This window comes from Pteropus medius, unplaced genomic scaffold (assembly GCF_902729225.1).
Source record: "Pteropus medius unplaced genomic scaffold, Ma_sr-lr_union100, whole genome shotgun sequence".
In the NCBI taxonomy this organism is placed as follows: Eukaryota; Metazoa; Chordata; class Mammalia; order Chiroptera; family Pteropodidae; genus Pteropus; species Pteropus medius.
Window position 1 is genome coordinate 6,605,466 of NW_024349804.1, and position 23,725 is coordinate 6,629,190.

At 39.6% G+C, this 23,725-nt stretch overlaps 1 protein-coding gene, 1 long non-coding RNA gene and 1 pseudogene across 11 annotated transcripts in view; 2 read left to right on the plus strand and 1 right to left on the minus strand.

Annotated features, from left to right (window-relative positions):
- The window catches only part of LDB2 (LIM domain binding 2), a 335,132-nt gene that overhangs the window by 148,947 nt on the left and 162,460 nt on the right, over nucleotides 1-23,725 (plus strand). The window lies entirely within an intron of this gene.
- On the plus strand, nucleotides 969-21,840 carry LOC120582807 (uncharacterized). The gene is made up of 3 exons (XR_005647646.1): nucleotides 969-2,172; nucleotides 4,236-4,240; nucleotides 21,829-21,840. It is a non-coding gene; the product is annotated as an uncharacterized LOC120582807 (long non-coding RNA).
- LOC120582954 (uncharacterized) lies at nucleotides 2,662-2,780 on the minus strand (annotated as a pseudogene).

The following is a 23,725-nucleotide window of genomic DNA, read 5'->3' on the forward strand; positions in this document are numbered from 1 at the left end:
GTCTGTCTGTCTGTCTATCTATCTATCTATCTATCTATCTATCTATCATCTATCTATCTTCCATCCAGACAGGTAGACATTTAGATATTTTATATAGTAATGGCTTATCATTAGTAATAACTAAAGTTCATGTCAGTGAGTGGATAGCAGTGACCTCGAATTATCCAAGAAGTGATTCTGCTTCTCCTACATATGAACAAGCAGTTGCAAAAGAGAGAATAAGAGAAATGCTTATTTAAATCGAAGTTTCTGATTTCTCAGGCAGAACAAGCAGACTTCAGACTTCCACTTCTACCCATGACATGTGGCATTATCGTTTCATATCTTTGGACTTTCCTTCTCATGCCTCTAAAATATAAACACTAAGTTTATAAGTGACAGTTAACTAAGTGACAAGGACAAGGTGTCTATGCATTGGGCAGTACATCCTATGTGCTCAGACCTCTTGGGAAAGCTTCTCTATGACTTTTTTTTATTATTAATTTATTTAACTTTTAATGCCAAGCTTCACAGAGGGCATGGCCTCGAACTTGGACACAGTCCTCCTTCATCATAACTTGGGTTTGCTAAGTAACCGGATGAGGACTATCTAAACAGAGTTGACATGGGCCAGGCGGCCCAGATTGTAAACATGGTTCTGAAAGGGGAGCGTCCCAGGGGAGCAGACTTGGCATGGCAGCCTTGCCATGGCCCAGTCGAGGGTCCACCCTAGGCGTGAGAAACTTGAAACAGAGTCTCTGAGTTTAGTGCTGACTTTATTCACTTAATGATCGTGTAAAGTGCCTCTTCTGCCCACCAGGCCTCATCCCTGATGGCTCAGGTGAACGACACATGATTGGTGACCTTGAAGAATATACAGAAAAACAAATCTTCCACAATGCAACTACCGAGCCATCCTCACTGAGGTGATTTCCCTCACCCACGGGCCCACAAACTCCCCTGTAGCCAATGCACCCATATTACTCTTAGCGTTTGAGCTTAAATTTCCAAACATTGCAGCAGAGAAATGAGCAGTACATCTGTTGGCGGTTTTCTTAACATTTGTTAAAGACATTTATATTTATAAAAAGACACAGGCCAGAAAAGTGACCAGAGGTAGGATTTGGGTCATTAGCCCAGTGTGTTACATTTAAATGTATTGCTATCATAATAAACCCCCTAAAGGGCATTTTCAATATTTGTGTGATAGAAAGCATATTATTCATTTATTTTTATTCATTGACATACTCTTTGATGGGCTTCGTGGTGCTGGGCTCCATTCTAGTCATTGAGGATAGAGCAGTAGATGAATAGATGAAAGATTCTAACTTTATGGTTCTTAATTTGAAAGGAGGAAAAGCAGGTTATATTGAAATTCCTTTGTCCTTGTTTCAGCCATGAACAGGAAGAGGTGGCCAGTGCGGACGGAGCTGGGTATCTGGCCACTGCTCCTTCCTGCAGGTGGTCAACGGAGGGCTCTTTGACTCGTTGGCATTTTAGCAGAGATCTAAAGTGAGTCATGAGGACCTGAGAGAAGAGCCTTTCAGACAAGAGAACAGCAAATTTTAGGTCCTGGGGATAGAACCAAAAGAATACAATTCGAGAGTATAGGGTAAGGTGATTTCATGGGTGGCAGCAAAAGGGGCCGGATTATTTTAATACCTTCTTCTTAAATATTCTTTTGCCCCAATTGTGATACAATGAGGAAGTGTCTTAAGACCTATGCAGCTCATATGCTGTTAAGGAAGTATTTAGAAATAAATACAGTATCTCTTCAACACCTACCATGTTCTAGCTTCTAGGGTCACACAAAGGTGAACAAGTCATGGTCTTGAACTAGAAGTTGTCAGCCAAGTAGGAAAGAAAGACAAGCTAATGACAGTACCATGATGTGATGAGTTCCAAAAGCAGGATTTAAAACATAACACATCTCACTTTAGATATACCAGCATGTATGCCTAGGGCATAAAGGAGCTGACATTTAAATCTGGGTCTTGAAGGATAAATATTTCTTCAGATGGACATTCCTTCTGAGGCTAGTTAGTCCTTTACAATTTTCTGTTTAATCTATATTTTTGCTATATTGTAGAATCACAGAATACAAATTGCTGAACGAGTCTGAGAGAACATCTTTTTGAACTCTCACATTTTCTAGCTGAGAGTTTAGAGCATGATGGTGAAGAGCGTGGGCAGGTTACTTTCTATGCCTTACTTTCATCATCTGGAAAATAGGGTTACTAATGGTACTTAGTCTATAAGGTTGTTGGGAGGATTCTATGAGTCAAAATGCAAAAGTGCTTTTAGAAAAGTAACCAGGACATAGTAGTGTACGAAAGCTTTCAACAAGTAGTCGTCATTGCTATGGCAAGGAAACTGAGGCCCAGAGAAATTATGCAATAATTACTGACAGACTTGAATTGGAGCTCAAATCTACTTTCTAGTCTAGTAATCTCTCCTGCACACAGCATTTCATTCTGTCTTGAACTAGTATGTGGGGTTTTATTTGTTTTTATTATATTTAATTAATTATTAATTAATTAATAATTAAGAAAATATTTTAAAATAATAAAAATAAATAAAAATAAATAGAACACCACACAGGTGAGGCAACCCTCACAGATTGCAAGGACCTTGTCAGCTTACAATCCTTTTTTTATTTTATTTTATTATTTTTATTTTTTGTGCCTCCAGCACCTGGTCTTCCTAGGTGGTCTCCCATCCAAGTACTAACCATCCCCGACCCTGCTTAGCTTCCAAGATCCGACGGGATCGGGCTTGTTCAGAGTGGCATGGCTGTAGACTATTTTTTATTTAAACAAAACAGAAAGGAAGTTGAAGCTTTTTCTCACTTTCCAGAGCTACAACTCACAGCTTAAGTAATGAGTGTGGCTGATTCATGCTTTATCTCTAGTTTGCTAAAATTCTGTGAAGCTGTCTCTTAAGGTCACTGTCCTTTCTTTCACTCTCAAGCCTTTTGGCTTAGACCATCTAGAAACTAATTGGCCTGCAGTCCAGACCTATGAAGAAAGCAAATGAAGAATTTTGAAGTCAAGATAAGATAAGGGGAGGCTTCCACTGTGGGTAGGTTTGGTGAGAGCTGCCTGTGTGTTAAAGTACTTTTCGATTATGACAAAAGAATCAGCTTCACAATTTAGGTTTCCTAGTCCACATACTTTGGAAAGATTTGTGTGCAGTGATTTTGCCTTCTTCTGCCTCAGATGGGCTGAACTTTAGAGAGTACAGGGGAAATTAAAAAGTATATCGATGCTAATCCTTACTTAAGAATTAAGAATTCTAATAAATTTAATCTAGAGATATAAAAACAAGGAGTTCAGAATTCTATCAAGGAAGTGAATACTTTTTCTGCCATAAATCACCTTTTGATTATGGAGCAGGTGGGGTACAGAAGTTAAAGGCCAAATGTAAAAATTTTTTAGACCTTATCTACTGTTTTGTATCATTTGTCTTTTTACTCCAACTATCAATGTGAATAATTAAGAATTGACTCTGATTCAACTTGCATTTTTTGAGTGCCTGTTTATAGATCTTTGTAGTTACTCTTGTGGGAGGCCACAGAACAGAAGTCAAGGTTCACTGATTTATTTATAATTTTGCAAAAAAGTCCACATATGCATTTACTCAGTCATTTGAGGACAGTTTTATCAGCAGTTTAAAAATGAAATGATGCAGACAAAGTCTGTAAATTGCCAGAGGACATTTTTGGAACAAGGGAGCTTAGTATTTGCCATCTTTAGCTACCATCCAATGCTGAATTCCCATCTTAGCTTCCCTTTAGAGTGACTTGAACTTGGGCTTGCATGCCTTGACAGATAGAGAGCTTTCCACCTCTTGGATCAGCTCAGATGATCTATAGGTTGCTCTGACGCTCAGGAAATTCTTCTTTGTATTGAGAAGCATCCTACCTCTTTATATCCTTTAAATAAGATAATGAATTCAAAGATCTTGGTCCTTTGATGGAAGGTGGCAATTCCTTAGTAAATGCTAATTATTATTAGCATTATTATTAATGCAGTGTATATGGTTAAAGCTGCTTAAATAAGTCAATGGGGCTCTGACAAAGCCAAGACCCATCCAACATAAACATTTGAGTTTCGATGATTACCGGGCTGCTAGTAGTTCAGAGCTGAACTGTGTCTCTGGATAAAGAGATCTGGGTTTGAATCCAGGAGTACCACTCAGTGTTCCACCAAAGACACAAAACCAGTAGGAGATATGTGTTAAGAAAATATTGTGAGGAATTGTCTTACATGATTGTAGGGTCTGGGCCTTTCAACTAGTAGAATCAGACCCACCCAGACTATTTAAGATAATCTGCCTTACTTAACTGATTTTGGACTTAACTCACATCTATAAAATACCTTTTCAGGACCAACTAGATTAGTGTGTAGAGCCTAGACAAATTAACACAGAAAAGTGACTATCATATCAGGTTTCACTACTGATGCTATACAACCTTGAGTGAGCTGTCGAACCCCTCTGGGCTTAATTTTTCTCATTGTGAAAGGAAGATTATAGTAATTAGAGTTTAATGAATGTCAAGAAGATAGGTATTTAAATTGGCTTTTGATTATGCTCAGAATATTCTCCGGGATCAGTATCTGGTTGGTTTTTGCTTTGAGTTGTTTAATATCACTGAATTTCAGTCTTCTCTTCTGTAAAATGGGACACAAGAATATCTACTCAATAGTGCTGTTGTGAAGAATGAGGGAGAGATTGAATTTCAAAGTACTGGCAAATTATAATAACAGCCAACACTTAGGGAACATTTTCTCTGAGCAGATGCTGCTACCAACACATCACCTGAATTATCTCACTTAAGAGCTACAGTAAACATCAGTCGTAGTAACATTAATAACCGTAAATATAAATATGATAATCTTAATGTGTAAAATTTAGCTGAAACCTCCATGGGTTGGGAGCCGGAAAGGTAGGCTTCTAGGACACCTTAAAAGAGGTCAGTGGGATAGTTGATGGAGGATGAGGTATATGTCATATTTTATTATTTTTGGCATCAATTTATTTTTTTAACCACTTTGTTGAGGTATGATTGACATGCAGAAAGCTGTGCATAATTAATGTGCACAACTCGATGAGTTTGGAGATAAGCATTTACCCACAAAACCGTCACCACCATCGATGACATAAACATATCCATCATCTCCAAATGTTTTCTCCTGCTCTCTTTAATTATTATTATTATTATTATTATTATTATTATTATTTTAAGAACACGTAAAATCTACCTTCTTAGCAAACTTTTAGTATGCAATAGAGTATTGTTAACTGTAGGCTCTATGCCATACAGAGGATCCTAGGACTTATTCATCTTATATAACTGAAACCTAGTACCGTTGAGAACGAGGTCTGTGTTTAACTGACTTTTGATGCCACAGAGACCTTATCAAAGACAAAGGCCTAAAGGGATACCCTCTGTGGAGCCCTAACATACTGGAAAAAATAATTATTTTGACTAACTTCATTGATCTTACGAATATATTACATCAAAGCTAATGAACTCCCTGTGGCTCTCTGTAGGTACTTTCTTTATAACCAAAGAGCATGACTCCCTTTGGCTGACCCTGTCTCCTGCTGAATTATTTCAGCCTTCTCTGAAGGGGTAACGCACAACTTGAAACTAACAAAGCGATCGTGTAAGAATCGATGCAAATAGCTGAATCATGTTTATGTCAAGAAGAAAGAAAGAAAACTAAGCAGTTCATAAAGGTTGTTTAACAAGAGATTGGCTGTTCTGGATAAAACCTTTTCTTCTCTTTTGCATTTGGTCATAAACTTTCATGTTATAGGTTATTCTTTCTTATATACTTAGTTATTTTGAGTTTCAACTTGTACGATTTGCTTCAATATATGAACATTAGTTTCTGAAAATGTGCACAGCAGGATTTGGCAGTTTAATCTCTGCAAAGTATCATTGAGGTCAGTAGTCCAAGTGGTCTACAAATATTCTTTTAAGAGCAATAGATACATGTTTGTTATCTATTACTGCAGCATTTCCAAGAGAATGTTCTAGGGAGCACTATTTCCATGGGGTGTCAATAGGTGATACACAAAAAATTCCATCCATGATCAAGTAAGTTTGGGAAAGACTGGTTTTCATAAATCAAATGAGGTTCTTGGATGCAATATACCTCATATAGCTTTTAATATGTGAAGATTTGTCATGAATCTCTAAGATGGAGAGAAAGTGTTCAGTGATTCCCAAATCAAGTTGATCATGCCCCACTCCTCCGCCCCTCTGATTTTTTTCTCAAGGGATAATAATCTGCAGAATGTACTTAGATTAATGATAGAGCAGCCACTAGGTCAATGACTGCACATACACAGATTGGCTGCCTTGAATATGCAGATCTCATTTTCTACCCATGTGTCATGTCTAAAGATTATCAGAATAGCTTTTGGTTTAAAACCATTTTAAACTCATAGACCCAATCTTATCTTGAAAATTCTTTTCAACTATTTTCATTCCTCGCTTTCATTGCAATAGACTCAACTTATTAAGTGGATTAAATAACAGGCACAAAAATATGTCACATGTACATATGTACATATTAAAATTTTTCCCCATCTAGAATGGCAATTCCTTCTCTTTCCTCTATTTCTCTGGGTGCCGGTACAGTGCCCAGCACCCAGAATTTAAATAAATAATTATCTGATGGGTAAATGAATCTGCACCAACCAATACCCCTCCCCTCAATTCACTTTTATCAGTTTTTTTCAAGGGGGACATGTTTCTTATTTATTTGCGTTTGTTGATTTACACGGGAATCTTTTATTAATCCCCCCAATTTCCACATTTTGAAGAGTTTTGGCTACCAAACTGAATGCATTACATAAAAATAAACTCGTTTTCCCATTGTTTATTAATAAAAGATAGAGCTTCTGATTGTAGGGGATAAGCACTATTATTACCTGAGTTTCTAAATTCCTGTCTAAAGCGAAGAAATTTGATAATTTAAGTTAACCTTGGCTGCCATATTTTGGGAAAAAATCTGATATGTTTTAGGTGCTTTGAGCCTCGGAGGCCCCCAGTACCACCTCAGGAATACTTAAAAGGGACAAATGCACATGAAAAATCACCCTTGTGATCATGTGGGCAAAATACCAAGCCACACAATCAGTCCATCCAAGGGGAGGGGTGTTTATCCAATAAGAGATTTGCATATAACAGAACTGTCTCAGTAACTGAATGTAAAATGATCACATGGATTCATTGTTCATTTGCAGGGCTGTGGGGTAGCTAATTGCCCACACATTGAAAACTACAGAAGGCTTTTTGATATGATTATTAAGATTCATAAAGTATGCATTTTAATCATAGTTTGGGATCATTTGTCTTCCTTTGGGAAAAGTTTCCTGCCAGTGTAAGCAAGTCAATGAATAATGACTCAATAGACTGCTATTTGCATTACCCTGGACTCCTCCAGAATGCGTCTAGTGTGCACAGTGCCCGGTCAGGATATGTTTTGTATTCAAGATAACAATCCAGTTTTCTCCAGCTAACACCCAATTAACCAGGCCAGTTTTTTCTGGCTTTCAGAATGACCAGAGCTATTGTTTCTTCTACTGAGTCATCTCCTGTGCACCAATGTCCAGTCCTAGTAGAAAGGGAACTGGGAAAAAAAGAGCAAAATGGCTTTGGGCATCATCATCACTCTTATTATCGTTATTATTTGCCACCAGCTTTGGCAAAAAAGTGAAGAAAGTAAAAATTTTAAATTGTGGTTTTGTCTTTAGCTTTCCTTTTCTTCCTTTCCTTTTCGATGACTTTGAATAATTTGAATGATTAAGAAACATCTAATATGTACTTTTAGACAAATAGGGAGAGAGCAGAGAGCTTTTTTTCTGTACCAGCTTCTTATCAGTTGCCCTTAGCTCAAAATAACCCTTAAGTGTAAGTGGCATTTTCTAGGGTGGCATTTTCTATTATCTTTCAAGTGTAAGGAAGAAGAGGGTCTCAGCCATTAACTTTGTCTTCAGTGAACTAAGAGAATGTGATTAGATGGCATACCTGGCACTCAAGCTGCCTGGAAAAGGTTATGACAAATGTCTAAAACAGCTCCCACCCCATTTCTACACACCCACGTTCCTTGAAGTCCCCGCCCCCAGCTTGTGGTTGAGACTTAGTGATTGCCCCCTCCCACAAAAATAAATAAGAAAGAAAGAAAGAAAGTTGAGGAAGCCCTAATAAGAGAGGAAAGAGAGTGAGAAAAACTTCACAAAGGGATGAAACTCATATGGCAATATGTAAAAGTTACATTAGGTTTTTTAATAGAGAAAAAAACTGGATACGAGAATTACCCTCTGTCTGGGGTCACCTCTCTAACTCTCGGAGCCTTGATTTTTTTGTCTTATTGCTAGTTCTAGTCCAACCCCAAATTAGGTCCAGTTTAGAGAAGAACCATTTCTGATTTTGGCCAGGACCTAATAGAATCTAGTTGACATCTGTACCCTGGTGTCCAACACAGTCTGTGGCATTGCAGGAATATATTAATTGAATAAATATGTATTGAGTGCCTACTGTGTTGTTTGTGAGTGAATGAATGAATGAAACCTAAGAGCACCTATAATCTACATGAAGTTGGGCCTTGTGTGGTTATGCCTATATGGGAGGCATCATGTAATCCTTGTTTGAATGTATACTCCAGAGGCATCTGTGTGCCTGGCTTAGTAGCTGAATAACTCGGGCCAGTTAGCCAACTTCTTGGTTTCCTCATTTACAAAGTGCATACAATACAAGTTTTTACTGCATAGGGTTGTTGTATGGGTTAAATGCGAAGCACTTAGAAACACGCTGGGTACGTATTAAATCTCACTAAATGTTAGCTATTTGTTAGCAGGTCGATTCTGTCCCCCAAAACATATGCCTCAGTCGTAACCCCCAGCACCTGTGCACGTGACCTTATATGGAGCAGGGTCTTTGCAGAATGTGGTTGAGTTCAAGCTCTCTAGATGAAACCCCCCTAGATTGAGATTGGGTCCTAAATCCAGTGACTGTTGTTCCTTCAAAAGGAAGGAGAGGGATATCTGGGGCGGGGTGGAATGCCACGGGAGCCATGAGAAGACAGAGGCAGGAAGTGGGGTTCTGCGTCTCGAAGCCACGCAGCACCAAGGGTTGACAGCAGCCTCTGGAACCCGGGAGAACGGCGTGACACAGACTTCGCCTCGGAGCATCCAGAAGGAACCAGCCTGCTGACATTATGATTTTGGACTTCTGGCCTCCACGAGTGTGAGGGAATGGATTTCTCTTGTTTTTAGCCACCCAGTTTGTGGTCATGTGTTACAGCAGCCACAGGAAACCAATGCATTAGTCTAACTATGAAGGGAGGAATCATGCCTTGTATTAGGCCTTCACAGCACCTGGTAGGCTTCCCGATTAGTAACGATTTCACAGACCGAAGTGGGTGAGAAGAACTTTTACTACTCCAGTCTTCTCGTTTTCTGCCTAGAGGGGAGAAAGGGCTCACCCAAGGTCACGCAGAGAAGTGGCCCAGGAGTAAAAGGGTGCACAGTGCGGAGAAGGCCTCTGGGAAGTGAGGAGGGATGCAACGCTCACCTGCTGCATTTCTTGCACAGATAAATTTCCTGCTGAAGCAACACAACATGCACATACCTATTATTTGCAATGTCACCTTCTAAACAAAATCGTACCCAGGTTGGAATAGTGATCAAAGAAAAACCAGTTTCTCAAGACAAACTTCTTGGCCTGAAACAGGTATGAGATGGCTTTCTGGTTTCTGCCCAGAGGAAGCAGATTTCCACATGGTGACTTTTCTGTGGCTATTTCTGGCTACTTGTCAGAAGGAAGCTGTTAATTGCATTTTAAATATCTTCTCCCGAGTGAGTGAGCCCTAACCGCTCTTAATTTCTCTCTGGCTATTGTCTTTGACATGCCATTTGGCATTTCTGATGGTTTCAGGCAGAAATAATCAATCTATCAATGAAAGGACATTCCTACAGCAGACGATGGCAAAACTGGGCTCGACTTGCTCCGGCCAGAATCTACAGCTAGAAAAGAAGAGACATGAATGTTCTCTCCTGGGTGGATCAAGATGGGCTGTGTGGATGTCAGGAAACAGAGATTATCCAGTCTTATAATAAATTCCTAAGGCAGCCCATGAAACCCATCCCTCCTCTTTTCCTACTAACTCCACAGCTGGCTTCGCCTGGTCGCCACTTACTAACTGTGTGACCTTCAGAAAATATCTTAACTTCTCTGTGCCTCAGCTGAGTTTTCTCGCATGTAAAACATGGATGATAGTCTTAACCTAATAAGGTTTTTGTGTAACCTTACAATGATTCATATTCGACATATAACAGTGTCTGGGACAGTTGTTCAATTAAGATTAGCCATCGGCATTGTCCTTGCTTTTAATCTTAGAATTCTTTTCACAACCCACTCATGTTCTTTTGGTCCCCAAGTTCTGCTGATTCTATTTCTTTATTGGTGGTTCACATCATGTCCTTTTATTTCTTATTTATTTCTTGTTTGTTTGTTTTTTTTTTTTAAATGGCTTTACTGTCTATTTTATGCATATCATAAAATTCACCCATTTGAAGTGTACAATTCAGTAATTTTTAAATTATATTTACAGAGTTTATAATCAGCACAATTCAGTTCAGAATATCCCCATCACCCTCTCTCTCGTGCCCATTCGTGTATTCCCCACTGCAGCCTCTAGCCCTAGAAAATCACTAACCTATCTACTTTCCATCTATAGATTTACTTCTGTGGGGACATTTTTTAAAAAATGAAATCATCCAGTATCAGGTCTTCTTTGACTTACCATGCTATTTTCAAGGTTTATCCATGGCGTAGCATATCTGAGTACTTCGTTCCTTTCTGTTGCCATGTAGTTATCTATTTGTTTATTCATTCACCAGTTATGGGCATTTGGGTCATTTTCACATTTTGGCTATTATAAATAATGTTGCTCTGAACATGCGCATTTAAGTCCTCGTGTAGAAATACGTTGTTGTTGTTTTTATTTTTTCCTGAGTAGATACCCAAGAGTAGAATAGCTGGGTCACATGGCAATTTTATGTCTAACGTTTTAAGAAACTGCCAAACTGTTTTCCAAAGTGCCGGCACCATTTTACATTACCATTGGCAGTGCAGGAGGGTTCCGGTTCCTCTCCATTGTATTTGTGATTGTATTTTTGATTATAGTCCTCCGGTGGGTACGAAGTAGTAGCTCATTGTGGTTTTCATTTGTATTTCCATAGTGACCAGTGATGTCGAATATTTCTTCCTGTGCCCATTGGTCATTCACTTACCTGCTTTGGAGGAATGTGTACTCAATCTTTTGCACCTTTTCTAATTGTATGTATCTTCTTATTGTTGAGTTTTGAGCTATTTATATATTCTGGATACAAGTCCTCTATCGGACATAAGATTTTAAAATATTTTCTTCTTCCATGTGGGCTTTTTTCCCTCCATTATTTTAATGCCTTTTGAAGCACAAAAAATTTTAATTTTGATGAGGTACAAGATATTGATTTTTTTCTTTTATGGACTTGCTTTTGGTGTCATATCTAAGAAATCTTTGCTTAACCCAAAGTATTTATTATCTTCTAAGTTACATTAGCTTTTACATTTAGGTCTATGATTCATTTTGAGTTTATTAGTATGTTTGGTGCGATAGAGGGGTTCGAATTCATTCTTTTGTGTGTGAATATCTACTTACCCCAGCACCATTTATTGAAAATACTTTCTTTTCATTTAAAGTCTATCGATGCTAAGTGTAAAGATTCATTTCTGCCCTTCAATTCTGTTCCATTGATCTACACGTCTATCCTTATATCAGAGCCATACTGTCTTTATTACTGTAGCTTTGTAGTAATTTTTGAAATCAGGTCCTTCTCTGTTCTTACCTGGATTACTAGACCATTTCCTAGTTGGTCCCCTGCCTCCACTTTTGCCTTTTGTAGGACATTCTCTGTACAACATCCAGAGAGATCTTACTCAAACCCAGATCTGACTTATCATCTCTGTGTATAGCCTCTCATTTGCCCTCACTTTAATAAAAAGCCTAAACTTTACCTTGGAGATGTTGCTTCTGCCTCTCCCTTCATCCTGATTTCTTGCCCCTGCTCACTCACACTTCTTCATTCCAGCATGACTGAGCTTTTCGAATTGACCAGTGATGCCATGTGCTTTAGCACCTTTCAGCACCACGGTCCTGCATACTGGCCTGGAGCCAAGCACAGTGCCTGGCACAAAGCAGACATCCGTTATATAAGGTGAACAAACCATGAATACTGCAGTCATTGACGGGCCACCATTTGCCTTTCTCTTTTAACTGGTTAACAGCTACCAGGAGTTTTTCCCTAACCAAGTCCTTCCCTGTTGCCGTGTACTTCAGGTGTCCTACAAATACCTTTCCATATCCTTTACCACGTTACATTATAATTATGCATTTGCATGTTTTTCCAGCCCCATAGATTGTAAGAGCTTCAGCATCAGTCCTTTATGTAAGATGCCTGATACTCGATAACATTGCTGAGTGTCGAAATTTATTTTTTAGAGCTTTTTGGAAAGAGATACTTAGCCAAAGATACCTCATAAGATCAGTGGAGCCTGGATCCATTGCTAATTGAAATAAAATTGTTTCCTGGACTTCAGCAATAAGGGCAGAGCCATTTTCCTTTTGACACTTCCTTGAGCCAGTCAATCCCCACCCTTCAGCTTTGCATCTTTTCCAGTTGAGTCAAATTATGATTGTGAGATGGGTCTGGGCCAATCAACTGAGCTAGAAACAAAAGGAGTGAAAAAAAAGTTAACCAAGAACCACTCTTGGCGTAATGGTAAAGCTTAGTCTGAATATTGCTAAAGGACAGATTGCCTAGTATCATGCCTCGATGCAAATCACATGTGGATCCTTGAAGACGCTCTCCATCCCCCTTAGATGAGGCGCTCAGGAAAGCCTTCCTGTCAGCTGTTAGGCGATGGCTTTCTAAGGCTGTTTTCTACTTTTGGAGTCTATTTTATCCCATCTCAATAGCTATTATTTGTCTTTCATGTCACCTTCTAGGGTTCTACCCACATATAAATAACTCCAGATTTCACAGGAAGCCTGGATTCTCCACAGACTCTCAGTAATTTTCACTTCATTATGTGACTGACGAGGCTAACCCTAGGAAGAATAATTTGACTGTCAGATGGCAGACTGAATGAAACCACTTCACTTTTTAAAGGTGCCAGTTGATCTTACTGTCAAACGAGGCACTCTTCTGGCATTTTCTATACTGTGTGTATTCATGGTCATCTCTTCTCTTCCTCACAGGCCAGCAGAGAATGTGTGGAGAACAGGTGAACTAAGCCTACCCTGCCATTTCCAGCTTGCGTGGCTGGTGTGGGAGTAATTTTAATTTTATTTATAAAGGCAGGAATATTTTTTAAAGATGTTTTTCTTCCCATCCCATCACTTTTCATTTTAAATTCTCAGTTAAAAACAAGCAAAAGGTTTAAGCTACAAATTATTAAGAATTTAAAAGAGACTTAGGGTTTCAATTCTCAAATGATCTCTGTTGCTTCTTATATGCTCATTTAGGTTAGGGTCGCAAAGTCAAATATCTACAGGGAAGTTTCATAGATCCATGAAACTGGCAAAGGAGAGACTGTGGTGACGTGGGGGAGTTTAAGCCCCATCCAAACAAGATAGTCCACAGAGCTCCAGATGAATTTCCACTGGCACTATTCCCACTCACACTATTTCTAGGTCCTCCAATATTTTAAAGAAATGTGAAAGCCAAACATTGTAAATGTGAGAAGCTTTTATATTAAAATTCTTCGTGTTGGTAAAAAAATTACAATTTAGAAAAACAATGTGCAGATCAAACAAAACACTTCAGCAGGCTGCTAGTGGATGAATTCATCTACAGAAATCCTTAACATACAAATGTCTTATGAGTCAAAAGTTTATTTTAGCTCATTCATTTCATATATTTAACAAATATTAATTAAGCACCTTTTTTTGTGCTACGTAAAGAGACTCAGTGTTGGATAAGGTAGACCCCAAGTGCTCGTGGAACTGGCAGTCTTAGGTGTTTGAGACTCGATGCCCCTTGGGATGGCCGGTTGGTTCACAAATGATAGTGGGCCTTGAGCACCCCTATGAAAGTTGTGAACTTCTTTTATGTTATTATGTCTGCAGAATAATTTTGTTCAGTCATACCTTTCTACTCAAACATCATTCATCACATTTGTATAATACCATGATTCTTAAAACAATCATTAATTTAACACATATTTATTCATTTAACTTATTTGAGAAATATTTACTGGGCACCTATTATGAATGAGATGCTGGGAAAATTAATGAGACTTTGGTGATGGGCAGAATAGATAGCTTACATCTCATGCAGAGCCTTCCACACGGGCCTGAACGCTAAGCGTATGGTGCAAGCAAGAGCTGCTATTGAGTCCCAACCCCTAGCTTGGGAATAAAGAAGAACTGGTCATCTTTTGCATCCAAAGCATTGGCAAGGCCAGGGCACCAGAGCAAAAGGGGGCGGCTCGCAGAGTAGAGATTAGTAGAGTGAAGAGCAAATTGTCATTATAACATTTTCCCTTCCAATGAAAGCCAAGGTGTCGCCTGTCCTACCTTCCCATTCAGGAGAAAAGCAGGTGTGGCAGAGAGACGCGACTTCCACAGAGAACACAGGAAGCTCAAGGAGGGGGAAGAGAAGCTCCCCTGTTCTTAGAGGCCTCTGTTTTTCCCCGAAGGTAGTATGTCTGTAACTTTATTGTGATTGCTGTCTTTCCTATTGACTCTAAACTTTGTGAAGCACAGACCGTTTCTACCTTGTCCAAGACCGTGGCCAGAGTCTGGAACATAACAGGTGCATAGTAAATGGTGATGAATGAGGAAGAAGAATTTCTCCAGGGCCATATTTCAGTAGAGAAAAGTGGTAAGTGGTATACGGTACGTGGGTTTTCACAAGAGTGAGGTAGCGAGGAGGAGGCGGGAGTGTCTGTAGGTAGGAAGGTCCATTGGGCAATACAAGTAGGGAGGAGAAGGGGTGTCCTGTCGGGGTGTAGTCCTGGATGATGACAAGGTAGATGAATAGCAGGCCCTGAAGTGGACTGACCGTTCTGTACGAGACTTTCTAAAGCTGGGTGTAAGGCAGGGGGTCCTGCGGTGAGCTTCTCAGTGAAAGACGAGTTACCACCAATAAGGGAAGGTTAAAGGAACGGAGCTTCGAAATTAGATAAAACTCACTTTGTTAAGCATAAATGTTACCAGAGCCATCCGAGGTCACCGTGTGTCAATTTGAACAGTGGGAATAGCTCATTTGCAGCGCACAATCGAATCTTTCTCATTCTGCATTATCTAAGTTTGCATGTCAAGTTCCTTGCTTTCCAGCCGTGAGTCATATAAAAGGTCAGGGTATAATGACACAACATCATGCGTGATGACAATTTTCATGATGTATTTTTCTATCCAAGATTTCTGAAAATCAATCACCCAGTTTTTAAGCATTTCTTTTTGAGCTGAGGCTGAGCAGCTGGGAGTTAGAATTTGCCATCAAACCATTCACCCTTCCCTAGCCTGTAAATGTTTGGAGAGGAAAAAAAAAAAAAGACCGGTATAAAATAATTTAGTAACCCACAGAACTCATTTAGTTTAATTTATGCTAATCATGGCATATTGGTGTACTGGCAGATAAAAATAAAGCCAGTGGAGAAGATTGCATTGAATAAACTGCAACAATTAACCCTCGAAATTATCACGTGAAATGATTTTAGCTTGCTCCTGAAAATAATCGGCCCAACCAATTGTCTTAACTAGTGATGATTAAAAAGCTTATTAAAATCTGGGATTTATTTTACATTATCCCTTTGTCCATTTGATCATGTTGTCTAATATTTTAATTATAGGGGTTCCTTCTAAAAGGTTGGGGCACAAAATTAGAATTGTATTTCATTGTTCTACTCGGTTATTTGCCAAAATGTTTATAGCAGAAAGACAGCAGTCGTGTTATATGTCTCAGTGACATAAAATGACCCAAAACATCATCTTTTGAGTTGTAAGAGAATTCATAAATTATCAGATTTTATCTCATTTAGTTAGTTCCTAGACTCCCATATGCAGCATCTGTCCTCTGTATTAAGTACAATAGGATTATTATTAAATTTATTATGGAGATCAAATAAATTGAAATAACGAACATTTTTGTCTACAAGTATTGTAGGCTTTGTTTCACCCTGGATTACTTCCCGAGCTGGAAAATAATCATTTTCCTGGAGGATCAGGGATATGGAAAAACAGAATCGTGGACAGTGAAAGCAGACAGAGCAAACACTGTCCTCGAACACGAAACTTTACAATAGTAAACTGCTTCCTAATGGAGAAATCCTTATTATCCTATCTGCTGTGGTATCTCTGAGGAGAATTGCTGTAGTCGTTATTTTATTTTTATCAATTTTGTTATTCACTCAGCTATTTCCGCTCACTTTAAATACAGTTAGTTGCCACCAGCTCAAATAGACCTCTCCTGGTTTCTTCCAGCTCTAAGTTACGTACTTCTTTTATGTCCCCATAGAAAGAACCCTCTCTCTATCTATCCAAAAAGTTAATAACTAATCTTCATACGTCTATGGAATTGTGTCTCCCATGACAGCATAGATGACTTAGGCCAAGAACCATGAGCTTGTTCTCCATATCCCAAGAACCTAGTATGGAGCTTAGCATAAAGTAGGTTGTCTATCAAAAGGTTTGTTGGGTGAATAAAGAAATACACAAATTGAGAATTATTTTTACCCACATTGTGGAACCCTTCACCATTCAAAGAAATAGTAGATATTTTCTAACAGTTTTTTTAAAAAATGGCATTTGAGCTATGGTCCACAAGATTTGTCTTTTTATTTTGTTCATTAAACACAATGATTATACAGTTACCAGGAAAAGTAAAAAAAAGAGTCTCATGTGTATTTTGTAGATATCACTTTAAAAATAAGATTTCTCTTCAATTCACATCTGATTGGTGAGAGGGGACTAGACTAGTATAAGAAACTCATAAAATAGTCTGGAAGACTATTGAATATTGTGCACTATAAGCTGTCTTAAAGAGCGAGAGAAACAGCAATGGATCCTGTAGACATTGACTCTGACTTTGTGGAGTTTAAACTCATTCAAAGAATGATACATGTGTGATGGAGGCTGGTATATGGCTCAGCTATTATTGCTATATTGCTGCATGACACCAAAACAGAGTAACTTAAAGCAACACACAACTTTTTTTGCTTTACGGGTCCGCGGTAGGCTGGGGCAGCTCTGTGTCAGGCTGCAGGTCAGCTAGGCTTGGCTCCAGGGCACTAGCGGGGTTTAGTGGGCCTCATTCTTCTTGAAACAGCAGCTTTGAGTCATGTAGTTCTCATTGCAAATTGCCCGAGAGGGAGGAGAAAGTGGAAACTCACTCTGCCTCCTGGGACTTCAGCTAAGAACTAGTATCTCTTCACTTCCGCCCACTTTCCATTGGTCAAAGGATGTCACAAGGTCACACCCAAATTCACTGAGTGGGAAACTATACCCCTTCACTCTAACAGGAGCTAGGGCAAAGTCAGATGCCATACAGCATGGATTTGTGATTCTAATGCAGGTAGGGCATGAAGGAGTGTGGGCACAGATTCAATGGACTGTGATGAGGCAGGAAAAGCACAGGACTGTGTTTAGTCTTCACAACCACTTCATAAATGACCCACGATGGTATTATGTAAACCATGAAAAAAGGGTGCATACTTATTTCATCACAACAGAAGTCATTGTCTTTTCATTATAGAAGTGAGAAACTTAAAGATTGTAGTGTAGGCGGGTAAAACTTCCTCTTAAACCAATGATCTTCATACACTAAAAAAATCAGGAAAATTCTGCACAGAACCACAGGCCTGGAGGGAACACACAGGCCCTCCCTAGGTCCCCTGGAATGCTCCCTGTTCACTTTTTTTTTCCCTGCTTGCCTCCCTTAGTGTTTCATTAGAGTCATTTGTGAGAGATCGGACTGTGGTTTCCAAATGCAGGGGAGATTTGAATCTGTGTCCTTATCTTCCCCACTGAGAGCCTGGCCCCGCAAGCATCATTTTCTACTCACGTTTGATTAGAAGTTTTCTTTATGTGACTATGTCAATGACCTTGAAAATGGACATTAAACCAGCAGCCTGTTCTATTGTTTGTAAATTTTTTCTTGCTTTGAACTTTAGCCAAGATTTAGTCTTTAACTACAAATCACACTATGTGAAAGGATTTACATAAAGAGAGGGTGTGGGCGTAAATGTGGAACTGAGTAGAGATTTATGTGGCTTGCTTTTGATTTTATTCTCGACTCTCGATTTAGGTGGAAAATTTGTGGACAACTTATACCTTGATACCATTAAACATAATAATAAACAATAATAATAGTTAAATCCACTTTTCTAATAATCATAATGACAAGAATAACAATAACAATAATATAGTGATATGGATAGATTACAGTGTTTGGTTGCAAACAACAGAAAATAACCCTGATTAATTTAAGCAAAAGGGAATGTATTGGAAGGCTATCAGGAATTTCTAGGATTGATAGGAAAAGGAGAACAGACCTTAAAAGAGACTAGAGGAAAAAACAGAAATCACAGTAATGATCTTATACAGGAAGAAACTTGCTGAGGGGTCATTGCTTGAATGAATTCATACCATCTTTTTTCAGTCTTGTTGACTCTGTTTGAGATTCACATTCCTGGGAAGAAGTGTCTGCTTGACTTTGTGTGTCACTCGGCTGGGGTTATGAGGGCTGGCCAATGAGAAGGCCCACCAAATACATCTAAATAGAAGTCCTCCCTCCCCTAAAGGAACTCAGAATGGTGATGGCTGGGGTGATGGTTACTAGGAAAACGAAAAACAAGGAATAGTCAGTACACTAACACGACAAATCCTTACTAAGCTTGGGCACTGTATATAATTTATATTTAATTTTTAAAAGATCTGCAAGTTGGAGCTATCATTCCCACCACATAGCCGAGTAACAATGATACTGTGCCCACTGTCTGGCCATATGCTAAATGCCAGACTTTATATGATACACTTTGCACGTAAAAAACAAAAAACAAAAAATCCCCGAGCTTTAGAAAAGTTAAATATCTTGCCACCAAGTTATCAATGTGGCAGTTGTCTGACTCACCCTAAGGTCTCCTTTGGAACATGGTCACATGCTGAGGAAGCTGATGATCAGAGGACTTATTAACTTTCCCAAGGCCACTAGCCAATAAGTGGTAGAGATGACTTTTATTCTAAAGCTTTCCTCATATATCCAACTGCTCTCTGCTCTTCAGATGACCAGTGAATGTAAACCTCCATGTCGGTGAGTCTACTGACAGCAACAGAGCTCCAGTATGCTCCCCCAGGAAGCTCTCTGTCCCTCCCCCACGCCAAACGAGTCCTTGCCTCAGAACGTCCACATAGCTGCTTTTATCTGGACGTTCTGCCCCAGCTCCTTCTATAGCTGGCTGTTTCTCTGCCTTCGAGACTCTCTTAAATATTAGTTTCTCCTTTTCTCCTTCAGAAGGTCCATATCCCAACTTCATGGAGCTGCCTCCACTTGCCCTTTGCCACAGCATCCTCTGATGGCCCTTATTCCTGCTGGAATTGCGCTGCTTTTCTTGCCATTTCTCTTCCCACATTGACTCATTTAACATGTATTTTCTCCATTGTTTCGAGCAGAGCTTAGCACATAGAGGATGCTGAATAGAAGTGGATTGACAAGCACTCAGGGTATAGAAATACACAGAAGGAAAACTCATCCACACTTGGTGATCAAGATGGCTCCCTAGAGGATGCCACATTTAAACATAGCCATTTACGCTGAGTAGAAGTGAGGAGGGCAGAGGGAGAGAGTTTTCCATACAGAAGAATTGTTTGCGTGAGACACGGATGAGGGGAGGAAGAGCACATTGGGCATTCGAGGACTGGAGCAATTCGATGTGGGAGAGTGGGGGTGAGGGTGGGGCATGAGAGGTCATCAAGGGTGGTCATTTGCCGTCGTGTAAGTCATGGTAAGGAGCGAAGGTCCAGTCATGTTGCCAGTGTTTCCCATGTGTCTGTGCAAACACCAGTGGTATTGGACCTCAGTCATCGATCCCTAGGTGGACCAACAAGGCATCTGGACCTGAGCAGCATCATTTCTACCTCCCCCTGGATGAGGTAGATACGAGGAAGATGCCACTTATCCACATCATACGCTGTGCAGGGAGAGGCACTTGGGCAAGAAATGAAGTCCAACGCAGCCCCAAACACAGTAGGAGTTGTTTTCACCTTCAATTCATTTAGGCCTCATGTACCACTTAAAACTACCCCGGAGGAGAGAAGACATGAGCAGGAAGGACTGGTGGAACCTTCGGTGCTGGCTCTTCAAGCCACGCAGATTCAGGTGACTCAGGGTGTGTGCCGTCAGGGTGAGGCGGTGAGGCAGAAAGCAGGGTGTGCAGTTTGGATGTTTCATTTTATGGATCTTTCTTAAGAAACATGTTGATAATCAAGGAGAGAACTTTCCAAGTTCATGAAAAGTGTTGGAACCTGAATATCGTGAACCAAATGAGAATAAAATACTTAAAACTCAAAGGATCGGATATTTCAGATCTCTCCTCCTTTTGATCTTTTCCCAGCAGCCCTTCATAAGGACTTCTTTTCTCCCGAAGGAACTTTGGTCTTTGTTTCATTTTCTTTTTTTTTTTTGCTTTCATTTCCATATTTCTAGAATTTAAGAAATTATGAACCTTCCGAACTGTAAATCCTTTCTTTTATGAGACAGAGACAATGTGTTGAAATAGAAAGGGCATAAAGAATAATCGCAATAGTCATAGTAATAGTTAGAAACTGTTTCCTCCAACTTGCAGAAGCAATAAACAAGGCACAGGAAGGTTAAATAACTTACATAATATCACACAGCAAAAAGTAAGTGTCAGAACAGGACTAGGCCCCAGGCAGCATGAACGGCCCAACCTGTGTGTTTAGCCTATGGGCTCCTCCCAGAAAGCGAAGCAGACCCGATGCGAGTCTTAGCGTTGCCTCTAATTAGCTGTGTGACTTCTAGAAGGTGACTTTGTTCCTCTGTGTCTCAATCTCTCAACTACGCAGCAAAGACAGCAATGGGGGCTACGATCTCGGTGTTCTCGGCACCATCTATGCTAAGTGCCTAGCCTCGTGCCTGACGAGTAGTGGAAACGCATTTTAGCCTGACTACTGTTTATCATGTTATTATTTTCAAGAAACCACTACAAAGTTGATGTCCATGACCTGTCCAAAGTTACATGGCTGCGCATCTCACACAGTCCTTTCTACCCTTTTTCCATCTACTTTGCTTCACTTCTGGGAGCGTAATGAGTGGCGAGGCTGGTCTAACTGATCAGCTAGAAGGGCACCTACTGCGAGTTTAGGTCTTTGTTGTGAAGCTGAGCTGTTCAGTAAAGATTCTGGTAGAATCAGAATGAGCCCTCTGGAGAGGTCACTGGATTTGCTCCATGTGGCTGTTGACAAAATTTTATTTTGCCTTTTGCTTATCAAATAATCTGGACCAAGTGGCTTCATAGGAAGGAAACATCATATTCCCTGCCTTGTCTTGAATTCCATCTCGGCCACCTCTTAGCATTGTAACCTTGGCTCATTATTTAACTCTTCTGCGTTTGAGTCTTCTCAGCAATAAAATGGAGGTAATAAGAGCCCCTCTCTCACAGGACTGTTCTCAGTAACAAATGAGTTAATATATATAAAACACACTTAAAGCAAAATGAGGCCTGTTTATATTAATGTAGTTCAATTTAGGCTGCGATTTGCTCAGTCATTTGTCCCTTTTCTTGTGTTAGCTGATGAGGACATTTATTGTTATCTATTCAGTAGTGGGCTTTAACTTTCTTTATGAAGTCATTACCTACACATTTTTTTTTTTTTTTGGTATTGAACTGGTCCAGGAGATGTCGGCAGTGATCCCTTTTACTTACAATCCAATGAGACTTAGTTTTCACATCCAGGCCTCCAACGTTGTGTCTTTACAAGGAGGCACAAGCGAGAGAATTCCAGGGCCCTCTCACGAGACAGCCTGCCTTCTGCCCAGGCTAACTCGACTCACTCCAAATTAAGATCATCTTCGAAGACATGATGTGATTACATAGGGAACTCCACTCGACATAGAACAAGTACGGAGATTTTGTTTTAATCCACTGGCAGTTTCCGGTGGGAAAGCAAGTGGTGATTGTTTCTCAGGTCGGAATGTGTGTGTGCATAAGTGAAATGTGTGGTTGGGTTTTTTCCCTAAGATGTTTGGCACTTCTCAGGACCCGGGTGTCTTCTTACATGGCAACCAAACATCTTTAACATCAAATAAAAAGAGCTTGTATGTTCCGAGTTACCTCAAGGGTCACCTGTATGGAGTTTGGAATTTCCAAAAGGAAAATGAGAAGCTGGCCATCCATTAGGGTTGCCAGTTAGAATTCAGGGCATCTGTGCAATATTCGAGACATATTTACACCAAAACGTCTTCATTTTTCAAAAATCTGACATCCAAATTGAACTGGGTATTTGTACTTTTATTCGGTAAGTCTGGCAGCCCGACCACCTATGGGTTCTAAACAGATGCAGCATCAGACATCTTGCGAACAGAGTGCATCATGGGACTTCTAGCCTCTCAGGCATTCTTCTGTACTCCCTCCCAGAGAGGAGGAAAATGAAGCACTAAAAGGCTCAAGTTTTTTATTGGAGTAATGGTTATTTTAAAGCTATAAATCTATTTTTTGCCTTTTCTTTCTTGTTCCTCTTTTCTGTTTTTGTTGTTGTTGTTTTTTTTTTCTTTTTGGAGGTTGGAGTTATTGCCTTATTTCTCTCACAATTCTTAGTGTAGTTTCTCTGTATTTCTAGATATTCTATATGCCTCTTCATCTTAAATATTCTTCATGGGAACATCTCTATTTGCATAATGGATGTTGAGACAAGGCCATCATATACCTAATTACATAATAAAAGTCAATGGAAAATGGTATTGATATACAGAACTTAGTTTAAAGGCAAACTCACAGAAGTGCATCTTATTCTCATGCACTGGAAAAAAATGCTTTTTACTTGATAATATCAGCAGACAATGAAATCTGTGCCAGGATTTATTACACAATTAGTTAGTGATGATCCTTATCGTGTAGTGTTGGTTTGATTTTCGTAGCATGGATCGAAAAGATTGGTGGAACTTTTTATTTCAAATGTGTTCACTTTATTACAAAGTCATGAGAATACACTGGGAGACAGTTTTGGGCTCTGTCTTAGGAGGAACGAGCTCACGTTAAGGTGAAGAATGTGCAGTCCCCAAAGATGCCATCATCTTGTGCCCTTGACCTTTGTGTGTGCTGCTCCTCTGCCCAGACCACCTCTTATTTGAACAAATAAATAAAAAGTTGTTTAACAATATTAAGAGCTGACTCTTAAAATAGGAATCTCAGTTCCAGTGGAGGCTGACAGAGAAGCTGGCTGATCTTACATCAGAGCTGTCAGGGGAGAGATTCTATCAGTGACTGGTAACTTTTCCTTGATTTTCTTTAAGGGCCCTTTTATTGCCATGACTCTAGGAATTCTGTCTTCCATGTAACTACTATTGACTGAATGTTTGTGTGCCCCTGAAATTCATATGTTAAAAAACTAATTCCCAATGCGATGATGTTTGGAGGTGAGGCCTATGAGAGGTGATTATGTCA